This window comes from Danio aesculapii, chromosome 11 (genome assembly GCF_903798145.1).
Source record: "Danio aesculapii chromosome 11, fDanAes4.1, whole genome shotgun sequence".
Taxonomy (NCBI): Eukaryota; Metazoa; Chordata; class Actinopteri; order Cypriniformes; family Danionidae; genus Danio; species Danio aesculapii.
The window spans coordinates 44,572,549-44,577,714 of record NC_079445.1 but is presented as its reverse complement, the minus strand read 5'-3'; the positions used below and the strand labels follow the sequence as shown (position 1 = coordinate 44,577,714).

General features: G+C 31.6%; 1 long non-coding RNA gene across 1 annotated transcript; it reads left to right on the top strand.

Moving 5' to 3' along the window:
• Window positions 1-639: 639 nt before the first annotated feature.
• Window positions 640-4,783, top strand: LOC130237723 (uncharacterized). The gene is made up of 2 exons (XR_008838569.1): window positions 640-2,054; window positions 2,146-4,783. It is a non-coding gene; the product is annotated as an uncharacterized LOC130237723 (long non-coding RNA).
• The last annotated feature ends 383 nt before the right edge of the window (window positions 4,784-5,166 follow it).

The following is a 5,166-nucleotide window of genomic DNA, read 5'->3' as shown; positions in this document are numbered from 1 at the left end:
AAATTCAGCTCTACAGTTTAACAAAGTGATTTTTATTGACATTTTAGTAGTTTGAAATAATATAATGTATAAGAAATAATAATATCTAGAGAAATAAGTCTGTAAATAAACAGAAAATATGCTGCCAGTTTATTACAAGGTGTTTGTAGCGTAAAATACAACACCAACACAGACAATAAAACACTTTACACTATTAAACATGTTCATAAAAGTCACGTTTTACAACTTTTTAAGGTTAAATGATGTTGGGAGAAAGATTAAGATCCCATAATGCAATTCAACAGCATTAATAAATGGGAAAATGTCAATTTAAAACAAAAATAATCACTAAAATACGGAAAACTGATGATTTATGGATATTTTTTGTGTATATTGAGGTCTTGTGAAGAAAAAATATAGTCTGTTCTTCATTATTACTTTAATCCACAGCCTTTGCCAATAGTATTGATTATGTGTTTTTATTATATTGTTTTTACATTATTTGTCATTATATGAATGCAATTATATTCATATAATGAATTAATATATATATATATATATATATATATATATATATATATATATATATATATATATATATATATATATATATATATATATATATATATATATATATATATTTCTGATTACATACTAAATGACGGTTCATTCCGCTGAGGTGACCCTTAAAAAATCAAGGACTAAGCTGAAGTATAGTGTGTGAGTGAGGGTTTAAGAAAAAAAAAGTATCTTAAAAATCTTCTTTAATGCTCTACTGATGGAAAAAAAAGTCTTTTATAGCCTGATGGCAAATAAAATTCTGTGTGAACTATCCCTTTAATTTGGGGGTTGAAAGCAGGCGGACTTCTGCATTCATTAGATCTGCATATTTTTGATTGAAACCCCAGTCTGAGAGGTTTCTATTGGCCGGTTACAGAAGCCAGTGGTGTTTTAGTCAAAAATCTGGTTTGTTTTCTTTCTGCAAACTGACCCTGAAGGGATTAAAGTGCGACATGCGCAGATCTGATGTAACTCGTGTTTCTTTTTGAAGCTCAATACTGACCTTAGTCTAGGATCAATATACAGGACAATACAAGCAGATGGACCTCATTCATGAAAAATTGATTCTGCTTGTATTTCGTTCATGATTTTGGAGTAAACACAAGATCTACCCTGATTAAGGTCTGTCACTTATTATTCTCACAGTATTTCATGTTTTTACCTGCTGCTGCACATATTCCCTTAATTTAAAGGGTTAGTTCACCCAGAAATGAACGATCTGTATTTAATTACCTTCATGTTAAACCCCCTGAGACCTTCATTTATCGACAAAACTCAAAGGAAGATATTTTAGATGAAATCCTGGAGCTCTCATCTTCCATAGGCAGTAATGGTCACAAAGTATTTAAAGTTCAAAAAGGCATCAAAACATTGAGTCTTCGGTGGTTTAATCGTGATGGTATGAGGCAATGAGAACACTTTTGTGTATGCAAAAAATATTTAAAGACTTTATTCAGCAGTTTCTTCTCTTTATTTTAAGTTCAGGACATGCGTTCACGAGAACTCTGTTCACTATAATGCATGTTGCGCTTTTTTTCCCAAGTCAATATTTATTTATTTGTATTATTTTGCACACAAATCTATTCTTGTAGCTTCATAATACTATGATTGAACCACAGAACTTGATTCTGAACGTCTCTTGCTGTCTATGGAGGATCAGAGAGCTCCAGGATTTCATCTAAAATGAATTAATTTGCTGTTTTTCGATAAATGAAGTTCTCGGAGGGTTGGAATGACATGATGGTGAGTGATAATAACAGAATTGTTATCATTTTAGTGAACTAACCCTTTAATGGGCCAGATATAGTTTGGTTTAGCAGCCCTGAAAGTCTTCAGTCATTTTTGTGAGCCAGAATGTGAATAATGGTGATGGTTGGTGTTTGTTACTGTATTCTCAAAGTCACTGGAGCTGCTGATGATGAAGATTTGCAATATACAGAACCACTGGCTGGATTCAGCAAACAACCGGCGCACAAACAAAAAGTGACTTGAGAGATGAAATCGAACAGCCTCAGGTGTTGTTTTGTTTTTCGGAAGATAAAAAAAAAAAACATGTTTACATCCGTGTGTTTTTTCCTGCTCATATATTTGTTTCCCTCCATTCAGACACAAAGAGTAAAACTATGAAAGCTGTAGCTGAGGATTAAGAATCTGCAGATACACGCTGGAGATATACTGACATTGACTTGTGTCTGTTTTTTTTGGTGGAGATCGTCAATAATGATCAATTTTTCGTTTGTTTTTAGAGATGAACATTGAAAAGCTGGATTTGTATATCCTATTGGGATTCGTGGCGTTCCTCACAGCTTCTTATTGAGTTAATGAAGTGAAGTTTCTTCAGCATTTGGCGGTGAAGTAAAGAGCGCTGTGGATATTTTTGTAAAATTGTACAAGAAACTGTTTGGAGATGCAAATGTTCGGCCTGTTGAAGTATTTGATACCAGTAATGTATTAAAGCTAGCTGTAACAATGCTGTCGCTCTCGGTGGATTTTTAATAGATCATGTTTTTGTTTTATAAGCCAAGCGTTTAAGCGTTTTATGAGAAACAATGTCTTTTAGAGTGAAAACACTGGAGAAGGGAGCCAGATCGGTCTCAAAAATATTACGTTTACAAAAAATAAATCATACATCTATAACACAATTCACATTTCCAAAATCCAATTTCAAAATGCTATTCGTAAATACACAAATCCAATTCGTAAATTCAAAATGGGATTCATAAATACACAAATCCAATTCGTAAGTTCAAAACACAATTCGTAAATACACAAACCCAATTCTTAAGTTCAAAATGGGATTCAGAAATATGCAAATCCAATTCGTAATTTTGAAACACGATTCGTAAATACACAAATCCAAATCGTAAATTCAAAATGGCATTCAGAAATATGAAAATCAAATTTGCAAGTTTAAAACACGATTTATAAATACACAAATCCAATTCGTAAGTTTAAAACACAATTCGTAAATACACAAATCCAATTCGTAAGTTCAAAACGCAATTCGTAAATACACAAATCCAGTTCGTAAGTTCAAAATGGGATTCAGAAATGTGCAATCCAATTCGAAAGTTCCAAACACGATTTGTAAATACACAAATCCAATTCGTAAATTCAAAATGGGATTCAGAAATACACAACTTCAATTCGTAAGTATAAAACACAATTCATAAATACACAAATCCAATTCGTAAGTTCAAAACACAATTCTTAAATACACAAATCCAATTCGTAAGTTCAAAACGCAATTCGTAAATACACAAATCCAGTTCGTAAGTTCAAAATGGGATTCAGAAATACACAACTTCAATTCGTAAGTATAAAACACAATTCATAAATACACAAATCCAATTCGTAAGTTCAAAACACAATTCGTAAATACACATCCAATTCGAAAGTTCAAAATGGGATTCAGAAATATGCAAATCCTATTTATAAATTCAAAACACAATTCCTAAATACACATCCAATTCGTAAATTCAAAATGGGATTCAGAAATATGCAAATCAAATTCGTAAGTTTAAAACACTATTCATAAATACACACATCCAATTCGTAAATTCAAAAAAGGATTCATAAATATGCGAATCAAATTCCTAAGTTTAAAACACGATTCAGAAATACAAAAATCCAATTCGTAAGTTCAAAATGGGATTCAGAAATGTGCAATCCAATTCGAAAGTTCAAAACACGATTTGTAAATACACAAATCCAACTCGTAAATTCAAAATGGGATTTATAAATGCACAAATCCAATTCGTAACTTCAAAATGCTATTCGTAAATACACGTCCAATTCGTAAATTCAAAATGGGATTCAGAAATATGCAAATCAAATTAGTAAGTTTAAAACACAATTTAGAAATGCACAAATCCAATTCGTAAATTCAAAATGGGATTCATATATACACAAATCTAATTCGTAACTTCAAAATGCTATTCGTAAATACACATCCAATTCGTAAGTTCAAAACACAATTTGTAAATACACAAATCCAATTCGTAACTTCAAAATGCTATTTGTAAATACACATCCAATTCGTAAGTTCAAAATGGGATTCATAAATACACAAATCAAATTCGTAAGTTTAAAACATGATTCATAAATTCACAAATCTAATTCGTGAATTCAAAAGGGAATTCAGAAATTCACAAATCCAATTTGTAAGTTCAAAATGGGATTCAGAAATATGCTAATCCAATTTGTAAGTTCAAAACACGATTCATAATATCCACAAACCTATTTGTAAAGTCAAAACGCTTCATAAATACGCAAATTCAATTCGTCAATTCAAAACACGATTTGTAAATACACAAAAAATCAATTCGTAAGTTCAAAACACAATTTAAAAATACACGATTGCAATTAATTTGGCTGAAATATCTGTGATTTTTACTTGTGAATTCACAAATTGTGTATTGTATTTATGAATTGTTGTGAATTTACCAATTTTATTTTTGTAAATGTGTTATTACTGAGACTGATCTGGCTCCATACCTGGAGATGATAGCTGTGCGTTATGCAAGAATGAATCACGGTGTGTTTGTGTAGCTGCTGTACAGCGTGTGTGTGTGTGTGTGGATGAAAATGGGCCGTACTTTAACTGTGGCTCATCACAGATGTAGACGGACTGATCTAGAACCTGTGTGAGGTTTTTATTGATTTTTTTTTTTCTGTCTCAAGCTCGTCTTCTGGTGAAGCATTTGTCATCTTCAGTTTCTTGATCAATAAAAGTTGGTATTCATTCTGTGCATTGATCTTTTGGTGTGCATCTGAACAGGAGGAGGCGCTGTTGCATCACAAAAACTAAAATCTCCGCTTTCATTTCAGCAGATCAAGATTATTTATTAAAAGGGTTGTTTTTAATCTGGAATTTAGTTGTTTTTTGAGGTTTTGCATTATTTAAGACAAGATAATGTGGGTGAATATGCTAAAAATGTACCCTACTGACTTACCTTTCTTTCATAGGGTGATGCAGTCTGCTTCTGGAGAGAACAACTGTAGTTAATTCTCCTGATGAACATTTTTAATAATCACTCGTAAATGTCGTAGGGTTGTTTATTAATTCGGTGCTTTTATCGAATTCATCTGTTCATATTTATTTAACCTATTTGTAAAAATAGTTTT